Below are 14,303 nucleotides of genomic sequence, written 5' to 3' on the forward strand. Positions count from 1 at the left end.
TGTATTTTTTTTATTAACAGACACAAGCACTGCAGCTGTTCTTTGTTTCTGTCCAGGAAGTGAAAGTCATAGTAGTAATCTTACTGCCGTAGAGAAGAGACTTCAGTAATTCTTCCAGCAGCTCCACTCTGAAGTTCATACAATCACATTATTGGAAGGTCACAATATGCAGAGAGAGAGAAAAAGAGTTGGTCTTCTGTTAGGTTGTTAGGGATGTGACGGGGTGGGTCAGGCCAGGCTTTATGTCTGTGCACAGACCTTTTTGTATTATTAGATTGTAGTAGATTCAGTGTGAACCCTCTCCCTGAGTGTAGTTTAGAGCAATGCTTATCAAACTTTTTCAGACCAAGGACCACTTACCCAATAAAAAATCTCATGGACCAACTAACTGCCAAAACATCCCCCAAACAATAGGCATCCTACTTCAATATTAAATTACAAATTACAGCCAAATATTTCACAAATAGCTGCTGAGTCACTTATTGTCTCTGTTGCAATCTTAATGAGGAAGAAATATATTTTACTTCCTGTATTTATCTGTACTCATTTCTTTCCTCTGGGGGTTAATAAAGGCTCATCTTATCTTTTTTATCAAGATCATCATTATTATATGAGCAAAGGATTTGCTGTGGACATTGTTCAAGACGAGGCCAAAAAACAAGTTTCTTGTTATAAACATTAGTTGATCTTGTTCCCTTAGCAACAAGGAGGACATTACATCAAATGTGTTTGGAAGAAAGATGCTGTGGATGTGTTCTTTTATGCCAATGGCCAGCATTCCAATAATGGCAGAGGTGGTCAAAGTGAGCAGTTCAAAGGTCGAGTCTTTCATTTTGAAGATGAACTGAAACACGGCGACGCCTCCATAATCATCAGAAATACAAAGATATCTGACAGTGGAGTCTACACCTGTCATTTTCCAAATCTTCAGCCACGTCAAACATTCAGGATTAAGCTAGTTGTTGGTGAGTACTTTCATTAAACAGTTAAAAATTTCTGCAAGATAACAATTTTTGGTTTTCTCTCAAGTTGATAATACTTTACAAGCACTAACTAACGTTTTGTTTTGCCTTTTAGGTCATGTTTTAAAAGACAGAAGAAGGTAAAACATCCCAGGTAACTCAAGTAAGTTCTGATTTTAATAACGTCATCTGTGGGTTCCGTTTGGTTCCACAGTCCTGATAATTCATAAAACCTTCCTTACTGAATACATATGGAGACATTTATACGCCAACATCATTTTAAGTCTGTGTAAATGTTAATCATTCAAAAGTTAAAAAAATCCTTTTTACAATTTTTATAAAGACAGTGACTAGAAATAGTATTTGTTGTGTATTGGTCATAATTCGTTGTCAATCCCAATGAATTTGACTTGTGTTTTATGTTGTCACACTGTAATCCCCATATCCAAGAAGAACATATTGTAATGCTTTAATTGTCCTGTAATAATCTACTGTTATGCTGTGTTCACAGGAGCGGCTCCAAAACCATCCATCACATCACTTAAGGAAACCATATCATAGTGGGGGGTCTGGGTGTCCTCCCCCAGGGAAGTTTTGAGCATCAACGACTTCATTTCCTGTATTCGGATACACTTTTATGCACCAATTTATGCTGGAAATACCTTTATTTAGCCTATGTGAAGAAGAAAAACACAGATGAAAATTCAAAATATATCAAAGATTTAATGGAAAGTATGTTGTTGCGTTTCATTGGGCATTTTTAAGTGGGTATATGGAAATCTGTGAGGGGCCGTCGGGGACATTATTCAGAATTACCTCTCACAAACACGTGAAATGCTCTTACATACACTACTGAAACACTCTCACATAAACAACTGGAAGATTATTCGCTCGGACACACTACTGAAAAGCTCTCACACATACAAGTGAAACGCTCTTATAAACACTACTGAAACCCTCTTATGAACGCGTTTCAGTAGTGTTCATGAGACGTTTCAGTAGTGTTTATGAGAGCATTTCAGTAGTGTTCATGAGACGTTTCAGTAGTGTTTATGAGACGTTTCAGTAGTGTTTATAAGAGCGTTTCAGTAGTGTTTATGAGACGTTTCAGTAGTGTTAATGAGAGCGTTTCAGTAGTGTTTATGAGACGTTTCAGTAGTGTTTATGAGAGCGTTTCAGTAGTGTTTATGAGACGTTTCAGTAGTGTTTATGAGAGCGTTTCAGTAGTGTTTATGAGACGTTTCAGTAGTGTTTATGAGAGCGTTTCAGTAGTGTTTATGAAAGCGTTTCAGTAGTGTTTATGAGAGCGTTTCAGTAGTGTTTATGAGACGTTTCAGTAGTGTTTATGAGAGCGTTTCAGTAGTGTTAATGAGAGCGTTTCAGTAGTGTTTATGAGACGTTTCAGTATTGCGTGTGAGAGGGTTTCAGTAGCATTTATGAGAGCGTTTCAGTATTGCGTGAGAGGGTTTCAGTAGTGTTTGAGAGGGTTTCAGTAGTGTTTATGAAAGCGTTTCAGTAGTGTTTATGAGAGGGTTTCAGTAGTGTTTATGAAAGCGTTTCAGTAGTGTTTATGAGAGGGTTTCAGTAGTGTTTGAGAGGGTTTCAGTAGCGTTTATGAGAGCGTTTCAGTAGTGTTTATGAGAGGGTTTCAGTAGTGTTTATGAAAGCGTTTCAGTAGTGTTTATGAGAGGGTTTCAGTAGTGTTTATGAGAGGGTTTCAGTAGTGTTTATGAGAGCGTTTCAGTATTGCGTGTGAGAGGGTTTCAGTGGCGTTTATGAGAGCGTTTCAGTAGTGTTTATGAGAGCGTTTCAGTAGTGTTTATGAGAGCGTTTCAGTATTGCGTGTGAGAGGGTTTCAGTAGTGTTTATGAGAGCGTTTCAGTGGCATTTATGAGAGCGTTTCAGTAGTGTTTATGAGAGTGTTTCAGTAGTGTTTATGAGAGCGTTTCAGTATTGCGTGTGAGAGGGTTTCAGTAGTGTTTATGAGAGCATTTCAGTAGTGTTTATGAGAGCGTTTCAGTAGCGTTTATGAGAGCGTTTCAGTAGTGTTTATGAGAGCGTTTCAGTAGCGTTTATGAGAGCGTTTCAGTATTGCGTGTGAGAGGGTTTCAGTAGTGTTTATGAGAGCGTTTCAGTATTGCGTGTGAGAGGGTTTCAGTAGCGTTTATGAGAGCGTTTCACTTGTATGTGTGAGAGCTTTTCAGTAGTGTGTCCAAGCGAATAATCTTCCAGTTGTTTATGTGAGAGTGTTTCAGTAGTGTATGTAGGAGCATTTCACATGTTTGTGAGAGGTAATTCTGAGTAATGTCCCTGACGGCCCCTTATAGAAATCCTGGAGCTTTCTTAGTGAGTATACTGCATATACCTGCGTATAACTTAGACTACACCACTGGATTCTTCCTCATCCTGCATGATTTTATCTGTGAATAATTTCAAAAATGCACGTTTGAAGGTGAATTAACTCAAAGGCATTTGTGCTGCTTTCATATGGTGTCGGAATATTTGTAAAAATTAGTTCCCAATCATATTTCATGGCTCACCTGATCTGTTTCATTTGCTCTTTGATGTCATGCAATTGCGTGTTGTTTAAACGTTCTAAACAATAAAACACAACACATCTTTGTAGCGTCCATGTTGTTTCCCACATTACGACTTAAAGCTCATGAACACACCAAAGTCGGAAGAACGACTTCTCAACTCGGGAAATGGGACTATCCGAGGAGCATGTGAATACTACTTATAACTAATGCTAAGCAGTGAAATTAAAACTGACTGAAAATGAATTAAACTCTGATCTCAGTCTGACCTTTGGAAATATTTTAAACCATGGGCATTCATTTTTCAGATTTTAGAGATGCACCAATTGACCAGCCGGTGACCGGAATTGGCCGATTTTAACGTGACCGGGCATGACCGGAGACCGGCAGGTCAGTCTTACATATGCTGATTTTATTCTGGTCAAATGCACTCAGGCGGCGCATGATTAATATCGCGCAACATCAGCATTGCACATGCACTCGCACCGCCGCTCCATCAGCTGTTTATGAAATGTCATAAAGTCGTAATTATACACAGCTCTGCAGAGCCGTCTGCTCTACTGATCTCAGGCGAACGGTCAGCCGCTCTCTCTCCCCCCTCTGAGGCTGAACAACTGGAACATGAAAACCGCACTCACAGCTACAGTTTATCAGAAAATAGCATTGGACACACTGACTTTGATGAATTTACTGTTTATCAGACCCCAGATGAGACAAGAATCTAACGTTAGCGAACGCTGCGGTGACGGTCCCTCTTCCTCTGACTCCCCGCTGCAGGAGACTGTGTGTGTGTATTCCTCCGACACGCTGTATTAACGTTACTGTTTAAAACGCTTTCCAGGTTAGTGGGGGTGCATAGCGCTCAAAACCAACATGAAAAACGTAGTAATCTTCCCTCAGCGTTTAGTTTTGTTGCTAAACTGTGTGTAAAATGAGCGGTGACGTTAAATCATCTGTTTCAGGTAACGGCACACTAGGGTACCGTCTATTTGCTGGATTGTTCCGAGGTAACCGCCGATAGCTAATGTTAGCAGATAAGCCTGTTGACAGCAACGGTAGTGTTCATATTTATGCACAATGACAAATAATGCAAACTTGCTAAAAATAAGGAACTACACGCTGTTTTCAGGTAACGTTACTGTTGACGTTCAAACACAAACAGGCCTGTGTGTGTGTTTTGAGAAATATCTTTATACTGCAAGGCTATATTTATTTTATTTTTATTTGTTATTTATATATTATTTTATTGCCATTACCTGTTTTCCCTGTTTTCATACAGAAGTTTAGTTAGTTTAGCTAAATATCTCATTTCTTTAGTTGGATATTGGATGTGAAAAGAAGGAAATGGTTCTTCCATAACATTGCACTTTAGATGTGTGTTAATATATATTTTTTTAGATTAGATTCAACTTTATTGTCATTGTGCAGAGTACAGTGCAGAGTATTGTGCAGTGAATTTCCCAAACCAGGAGTAATTTATATAGTTCTATTTTATAGCGATAGATTATCTGTTCAAAAAATGTTCTATTTTCTATGCAAAATGTAAAATGTTATATTAAAGAAAAGATAGAAAATAAATATTTGTGTGTGCTGGAAAGTGGTTAGAAAAAATGAAATCGGAATCAGCTAAAATCGGCATCGGCAGTTCAAAATCAATGAAAAATCGGAAGTCGGAATCAGCCTAGAAAGTTCTAATCGGTGCATCTCTTTCAGATTCAATTAAATAATTAAATGAACAGTTGATACAGAGACTGAGTTTGCTCCTCCTTTATTCACAAAATCCAAATAACTGAATTCTGTATCATATCCTTGTTTCTGCTGCAGGTAGTAAAGTTAGGGAACGCATGTTCAATAGTGTAATATGATGATGATCAGAGACGCCAGCAGTGTTTCAAAATAAAACACTACCTAGAAGCTTTTGAGCTGCATTTTGAAATTATATCTTTGAGGCGGAACAAGTTCTTAGGTTTGTTAAACAAAAGTCTATGAAAGTTTATAAAATGATCATATTCAACAGGCATATTTGACAAACCTGCCCTTCCACTGTGTAGGCAAGTTAAAGAAGAGTAGCCATATGTTGATGTCACTGTGCCTGGTGGGATTCCTCTGAGTGGGGTTTTAATCTGTAAACAACCTTGTTTGTTATCGGTTCTCATACTTTTTATGACAATTCACACCTTCAAATGTTTCTATTGTGTAGGTTATGACTCATACTCTCTACATGATTGCAGTCACATTCTGTCTAGCTCCGCCTGGAAATGGCTCTAACTACGGTAAGTTCAAATAATGCATTGTTTCAACATACAGTATCCATAATGTGCAAACAATAACATAACAAGTACTTTCTATTTATGTTTCCACATCGGAGTGGAAACTCTGGAAATTCGTAAAAAGCTTGAATACAAAATAATAAATAAAAAAAGCCCAAACCGGTGACTAGGGCTTAAACATCCTTATCCACGTAAGATAAGCAGAATCAGATTGCATGATAATAACTGGAAGAAATTGGGTCTTTGTTTACTCTTGCATAAACTGTAAAATGATTAGTGAAAATGCCATTGTAGAATAAAATAAAACCTGCATATTTAAATAATCATGAATATACAGAGTCAGGAGTAGCTTACTACTTTATTTTTCTTTACAGTCAGATAAAAAGACATTTTGGCATTCAGGCCGCAGAAATGGCGCGTGTTGCCAAAGCATATAATGCAAAAGTCAGACCATTTAATATAAAACTCTCTAAGGGTTTTTTCTGGGGGGTTTGATGTGTCAATCCATGCCGCTAACCGCAGTGAGAAGTCGAGCTGTGCTGGCACGGTGGACCACAGAGCCAGGTCACATCATATATCTTGATGACATTTTGCATGTCTGCTGACAAACCACTTTGTTTTCTGCAACTCTGATCTGCTGACCAAATACAGCAGAATATGTCCATGTCTGTTAGATTAGACCTGTTTTTAAAGGGGTGATTGAATGATTATAGGGTATTTTACACTGTTCCTTAAGGTCTCCTAATAGGGTATGTAACATTAGTTGGGCTGAAAATTGCCCGAATGCTATTTTATTAGGCCCTTAACTACCCTGTGAATATGGCTCTATTTGGAACAAGAGCTTTTCTTCCAAATATGGTATGCTCATGAATATTTAGATGAGCTGCGCGCTGATTGGTTTGAGTGAACCCCATAGAAACACATTGGAGATGAGACAGCAGGTCTCATATTTCAGACACTGCAAAGTCATACATTGTTTGTCGGGCTATTTCGTTATTAAATTCACTTCGGAGACTTTTTAAAGCGAGAAATCAACTATATAAAGCTCAAATATGGGCCGTTTTATGAAAATTGATGGCTAATTGCAAATTTGGTAAGACGTGTCAGACTTTAGCTAGAAGCTCCACACAGTCTGACGAAAAAACGGCAACCTCCATACCCAGTGAAAGTCACTGTTTCCCTGGGTACTGGACTACTGGAATACTCTGGGCTCCGTGGAGCTGGCTGGCTGCCAGCTGCCGGCATAACTAGAGTAGCTATATTTACAGTTTGAATTTCGTCACGCCACTTATATAACATCTACCCCAAGGTCTTATAAAGCTAACAATGGTGTCCAATTTCAATTTAATGAATTTTTGTGAACATTAGGGGTTTCGTTAGCTGTGACTGTCCCTTCAATCCTATGTGTACAGATCGCGGCTAGTTAGCTTCACTTTCGGCGTAATGAGAGTATATTTACAGTTTGAATTTCGTCACGGCACATACTTATATAACATATACCTCAAGGTCCTATAAAGCTAACAATGGTGTCTGATTTCAATTTAATGCATTTTTGTGAATTTCAGAGGAATTCTAAGAGGAGGCTAGCTAGCTCTCATTGATAGAGCTCCATCCAGCCACAGGCTCTATCAATGAGACTCGCGGACATGAGGCGTTTATTTCCCCAATCGTTTGTTTAAATAACTCAACACACATATCCATCATAAGAATAACTGGAACCTGTGGTAAGAGATTGCGGGCGTAACAAGCTCGCTGACCGCGCTCTCACTCACACACACCGGCCATTTAGCAGGAAGAGGGGAGCTGCAGGCCCTGGAGCTCTGTCAGGGCAGCGGCGTTTGGTAGTCCATTAACCCAAAAAACTGTGACTTTGTGCAGGTATGGATCTACCTGCCAGCAGGCCGGGGTCTGTGAAGGAAGGCAGGCCGGGCGGCGAGGCAGCAACCCAGGCAGCACCAGCCGCTGAACTCCGACACACAGTCGGACAAAATTTGCAATTAGACATCAATTTTCATAAAACGGCCCATATTTCACCTCTACGTAGTTGATTTCTCGCATAAAAAAGTCTCAGAAGTGAATTTAGTGGTAAAATAGCAGATGAACAATGTATACAATTTCTGAGATCTGCGCGACCTATTCAGAAGACTACCTGATCTCAGATCAGTGGTGTAGCCTATGTAAATGTTTGGGCGTGACAAAGATAGAGGCTAGAGCCAAATAAGGAGGAGCCCCCGAGTTGACGTCAACTCGGCGGCTCGTTGAGATTTGCCCGTTTTCAGAGGCAGTTTCAAATTGTGAGATTTTCAGAGGAAAGAGGTGTCAATGGGATTTTGAGGTTCTATGTATGTCCTAGTTACCCACCAAACTGTCATTATTCAACTATGACAAGGTAAAATCGGTTTTGCATTCAATCACCCCTTTAATTTAACAAAAAATCTCCCAGCAACCCAGAAAGGATTTTCCCCTTAGACCAACATTGTAAAAGAGACGTCTGTAAAAATGCAGCCAGGACACCGTTGAACGGCAAACAATGTCGGTTATGACTTTCTATTCTGAATCACCATAAAACGGGTGTTTTATTTTGAAATTTGTTCCATTTTGTAAAGCATGCGGCTGAGCTGTGGCCTTCCTGTATATGGTTACCTTCCTGGCTTGACACATTTGCTCGCAGCTCGCCAAAGAAATAGAGGAGACGTCGAAACAATCGCTGCAGTGCGCAGGCCAGTAATCAATAACATGTTTTCTGATCGAGGACGCCCACAAATAACTGGCTGGGTTGTTTTATTTCAGGTTTTGGGTTGGTCAGCCCTCCAGATACTCAAATGTTTGTGCACCATGACTGAAAATGAGAGTTTTTCATTATATGTCCCCTTTAAAATTGACTTAAGTGACAATGCTGGTGCAGTATTGTTTCCTTTAGCTGAGCATCATAAACAAAATGTTATTTAAAAAAAAAAACACAGATTCTATATTGACTGACTTTATCTAAATAATTCCAGGAGAACACAAACAGTCCGTTCTTCACCAGCTGCCTTTTGAATTTCAGATTCTGTGGTAATAATGTTTTGGTCACTTCATGGTCAAACTACGAGTTACTTTACTAACATTTGAGTCACTTCTGCAGGTGTGGGGGTTTTCACTCTTACTTATTCAATTAAACTTATAGGTCCTATTTAAGAAATTGAAAGTAAAGTAATTTCCTTGCTGACTGCGTGAGACCTCACAGCGGCCTCAGTACAGAAGAAATTGTCAGACGAGGAGTCCACGAAGACACCGGAGATTGCAGAAGTTCCCTCCATTCAGATTGATCTGAAACAATTACATGTTTACAAGTCAACCAGCTGTGTCCACATTTGAAAAAAAAAACACAAAAATGTAATATTCTCTCAAGATTTTGGCTAATTACTGTGTGTGTGTGTGTGTGTGTGTGTGTGTGTGTGTGTGTGATGCTTGTACTGTATTCTTATTTTTGTTGTTTATGCTTTGTTCTTCATGCTATATGCTTATATGTTGTCTTTTAATGTAAAACACTGAGTTTACGTAAAATGAAAGGTGCTTTAAAAATAAAATTGCCATTGATCATATTACCATAGTTAGAACAGAGCCAGACACTATTTAGTTTTTATAGTTTTATACATATCATAATATGCCTATCTCAGCTTTGACCTCTCACTCTTACACAGAGAGAAGAGCCTCCTCTATAAGTGTGCTGGGCCTAATTTGTGCTTAAAACATGATGCATTATATTACAACATAAACACCCATCTTGATACATGATTGATAGTGAATCTTACCAAACTTACAGAACTAGAAAGCAAAGTGAAAGTGTGTGGGACCTGTAAATGATCTGGATCCCACAGTGTGATTACATAGTGAGGTCACATGTATCTGGTTTCCTGATTATAATTGATTATTGGACAGACATTACAAGACTAAACTTATTTTTTTTCTAAAGATTATATTTTTGGGGCTTTTCCCTTTATTATACAGTTACAGTGGACAGGCTAGAAAGGGAGTGAGAGATGGGGGACGACATGCAGCAAAGGGCAGCAGGTCGGATTCGAACCCGTGCCGCTGCAGGACTCAAGGCCGTGTCACATTGTACGCGGCATGTGCTGTGCTCGCCGCTAGGTTGTCCTATTCCCAACTATATTTGTTGTGCTTGCCGCCGGGCTCAGCGCAAATTTATGTCATACGTGTGCCAATATTTGAATGCACGTCACGTCTGCGTCCAGTGTTTACATCAGACGTGCAGTACATGCGACATTGTGGATACACAGTAGAGACAATGTTTCTGTCTTTGAAACAAAAGAAAGCCTTGGAACTTGCCCTGGTTGTGAGGAGAAGACGGAGGAAGGCAGCAGCAAGAAGGGTGTGGGTGCACGAGACCCTCAGGTCCAGAGAGCAGTTGGGGGAATTCCGGCTGGTGAAGGAGCTCCGCATTCACTGTGACCGGTTCCAGGGGTACTTTCGGCTCAAAAGGGAGCAATTTGACAGTCTGCTGACAAGAGTTGGGCCTACGATTTCCCGGATGCGAACAACATTCCGAAAGCCCATTTCTACAACGGAGCATCTGGCTATTTGTCTGTCCCTGACGTGTGGCTCCAGAAAAGACAGTATGGAAAAGTACTTCCAAGTCTGCCCCTGCACCACATTTTTGTCTCCTCTCCTTTATGTACCTGTCCCTTAGGTTCTTCCACCTTTTCTTACACTCCTCCTCTAAATAGATGAAGACGTGTGGATTATTTTCATTTCTAAATAAAATGTTGCATTTCAACACTATGTGTCATTGCATGTTTATATACTTAAGAGGTCTGCAGTCATTTCAGTTGGGTATAATAAAGCTAAGATATGAGCCTACATTCATACATGCATCATTAATTCTCTGGAAAACACTTTGTTTAATGCATATGTGCAATTGATTCCTCCAAAACTGGAGTTTACACATTTAGAAATGGGTAGTTATTCTGTGTAAAGGCCATACCTACCTATATACCTAATGTGAACTTCAATGAAAATGAACATGACTTGTGTCAATCAGTCCAAACATATTTTACATCATATAAACATAAAAATACAATATTATTGTGTAAAAACAACCAAGTGTAAATTGTCATTTCCCCACTGGGGCTCAATAAAGAATATAAATTATATTTTTTATTTTATAAAAAATACAAATATATCCTTCAAATACCTGTATGGAGCTGTATAATCAACTTGGTATTTGGTTATCACAGCTCACCACAGTAGGCTACAGTTCTTCTCAGTTGCTTTGGCGCATTTCTCAGATCAGAGATGACAATAATGTGTAACTTTGTCACATAGGGAATAGTGCTCCCTTTCATGTGCATTGTTCATTAGACTATACAGAGTGAACTGTTAAATATGGACAACAACACAAAGCAGTTTCACTATCTTGGTATATACAATGGTGTAAGGACTTCAGGACGTCAGTTTGATTCATTGTTACTTGCTTTGGACATAAACAAAAGATTTCCAGAAAGATACACGATTTTTCAGGTCAGTCACTATGCGGTGCAGTTTACACCAATTGTTTTAAGAAATGCACTCACTGTTGTGCAAATGCAATTATGATTTGATAAATGCACCAAAGTAACTGAGAAAATAACTAACATAGGATTGTATTTCAGTGGAGACATATATGTTGATTTCACATTGCTAAAACAAGCCTGAATGATTTAAATTAAGAGGCTACAATAATCTACACAGCTGGCATGCCTATTATGATGAAATATGCTTCCACAGTATAGTTTTGCGTCCGAGGTCTCTGTACGACCTCGAACTTGTGTCGTAGCCTATACAGCTCTGGGAGATCGCTGACGGCCAAAATCAACCTCTCGTCTATGTTCCATTTGTGGATCCACGTGTGTTCGGTGTTTTTGTTTTTGTTGTTTTTTCCAGACACTTCAATGCACGTCACAGCGCACTGCGGCCGCTCAAGTGCGTGCCGCGGTCAAAGTTCAATATGGTTCAATTTTGACCGCGGCACGCGCAAGAGCAGCCAGCCGCAGGGGCAGACCAGTTCTTTTGCGCGCATGCCATTGACAATAATGGGTTTCATAGCACAGCGCTGCCGTTTGTGCATACAATGTGAATGGCCCTTCAGCGTACATGGGGCGAACGCTCTTACTGAGTGAGCTAGAGGCTGCCCCACACAAGACTAAATTTAACAAAACAATATCTAATACAGTATTTACAGTAAGAATGTACTTTTTTCCTTACCTATGTGGGACTCGTGATCCTGCAGTAAGGAAAACAAAGTTAAGAAGTAAATCCCAACTGACTTGATCCTGCTCTGGTATAAATACCAACAGAATGATTAATGACTGTGAAGATAAAACAACCTCAAAGACTCTAAACATGACATATATACTGACCAAAATTATAAACGCAACACTTTTGTTTTTGCCCCCATTTTTCATGAGCTGAACTCAAAGATCTAAGACTTTTTCTATGTACACAAAAGGCCTATTTCTCTCAAATATTGTTCACAAATCTGTCTAAATCTGTTAGTGAGCACTCCTTTGCCGAGATAATCCATCCACATCACAGGTGTGGCATATCAAGATGCTGATTAGACAGCATGATTATTGCACAGGTGTGCCTTAGGTGGCCACAATAAAAGGCCAGTATCTGTTGTGACCACAATTTGCCTCACGCATTGCAACACATCTCCTTGGCATAAAGTTGATCATGTTGTTGATTGTGGCCTGTGGAATGTTGGTCCACTCCTCTTTAATGGCTGTACGAAGTTGCTGGATATTGGCAGGACCTGGAACACGCTGTCGTATACGCCGATCCAGAGCATCCCAAACATGTATGCTGGCCATGAAAGAACTGGGATGTTTTCAGCTTCTAGGAATTGTGTACAGATCCTTGCAACATGGGGCCGTGCATTATCATGCTGCAACATGAGGTGATGGTCGTGGATGAATGGCACAACAATGGGCCTCAGAATCTTGTCACGGTATCTCTGCATTCAAAATGCCATCAATAAAATGCACCTGTGTTCGTTGTCCATAACATACGCCTGCCCATACCATAACCCCACCGCCACCTTGGGCCACTCGATCCACAACGTTGACATCAGCAAACCGCTCACCCACACGACACCATACACGCTGTCTGCCATCTGTCCTGTATAGTGTAAACCAGGATTCATCCGTGAAGAGAACACCTCTCCAAAGTGTCAGAGGCCATCGAATGTGAGCATTTTCCCACTCAAGTCGGTTACGACGACAAACTGCAGTCAGGTCGAGATCCCAATGAGGACGACGAGCATGCAGATGAGCTTCCCTCAGACAGTTTATGACAGTTTGTGCGGAAATTCTTTGGTTATGCAAACTGATTGTTGCAGCAGCTGTCTGGGTGGCTGGTCTCAGACGATCTTGGAGGTGAAGATGCGGGATATTGAGGTCCTGGGCTGGTGTGGTTACACATGGTCAGCTGTTGTGAGGCCAGTTGGATATACTGCCAAATTCTCTGAAACGCCTTTGGAGATGGCTTATGGTAGAGAAATGAACATTCAATTCATGGGCAACAGCTCTGGTGGACATTCCTGCCGTCAGCATGCCAATTGCACGCTCCCTCAAAACTTGCAACATCTGTGGCATTGTGCTGTGTGATAAAACTGCACATTTTAGAGTGGCCTTTTATTGTGGCCAGCCTAAGGCACACCTGTGCAATAATCATGCTGTCTAATCAGCATCTTGATATGCCACACTGAGGTGGATGAATTATCTCGGCAAAGGAGAAGTTCTCACTAACACAGATTTAGACAGATTTGGGAACAAAATTTAAAAGAAATAAGCCTTTTCTGTACATAGAAATTAGATCTTTGAGTTAATCACATGAAAAATGGGGGCAAAAACAAAAGTGTTGCATTTATAATTTTGTTCAGTGTATATAAATAATGTGTTGTCTGCTCATCATGAAAATGTTGATAAAATATTTTATTAAACTTACCTTTTTCATGCTTGGCTAGAAGAATAATCATAAGCGCAGTTAGAAGAACAATAACAACAACAGCAAGAACTGCAGCAACAACAATCCATCCATTGGGAGACCCTGAAACAGAAGATACAAGGTTAATATAAGACTCAGAATGGAAGACAGATCATATACAGCAGATTGAACATCTCAGTCTACAACTACAACAGCTCAGTAACATCAGGATTAAAATCATTCTGGTTGGTCTGAAGTTCCACACTAACATGTGTAGGCTTAAACAGTATGGGAGATGTTTTAATATGTCAGACATCTTGATGATCTGAGTATGAAACCAATAGTACGTGAATTGCATACTATTTCTGGTGAAATATTACAGTATGATGCAAACACTGGACACTATGCCTGCATAAGTATCCCACAATGCAATGCGGTAGTAACGACAACCAATCAATAATGCTCTAAATTACATTTCTACATATTTAAATGACTGTTGGTCTAGTTGTTTACCCTTTTCAGTTATTTAAGCATTATCTGGCGATGCGGCTAGAGCGGAGGTCGGCAGG

General features: G+C 39.9%; 1 protein-coding gene and 2 long non-coding RNA genes across 3 annotated transcripts in view; 2 read left to right on the plus strand and 1 right to left on the minus strand.

The window, feature by feature from the left end:
• LOC116065136 (myosin light chain kinase, smooth muscle-like) overlaps positions 1-14,303 on the plus strand; it is a 766,302-nt gene that overhangs the window by 630,011 nt on the left and 121,988 nt on the right. The window lies entirely within an intron of this gene.
• Positions 1,417-11,544, minus strand: LOC118495309. The gene is made up of 3 exons (XR_004897680.1): positions 11,534-11,544; positions 8,331-8,928; positions 1,417-1,429 (listed from the first exon to the last, which is right to left on the minus strand). It is a non-coding gene; the product is annotated as an uncharacterized LOC118495309 (long non-coding RNA).
• Positions 5,739-14,303, plus strand: part of LOC116034690 — a 45,829-nt gene continuing 37,264 nt past the window's right edge. Inside the window, exon 1 of the long non-coding RNA XR_004101171.2 lies at positions 5,739-5,772. This is a non-coding gene — a long non-coding RNA (uncharacterized LOC116034690). The remainder of the gene's footprint in view (positions 5,773-14,303) is intronic.

This window comes from Sander lucioperca, chromosome 6, assembly GCF_008315115.2.
Source record: "Sander lucioperca isolate FBNREF2018 chromosome 6, SLUC_FBN_1.2, whole genome shotgun sequence".
Classification (NCBI taxonomy): domain Eukaryota; kingdom Metazoa; phylum Chordata; class Actinopteri; order Perciformes; family Percidae; genus Sander; species Sander lucioperca.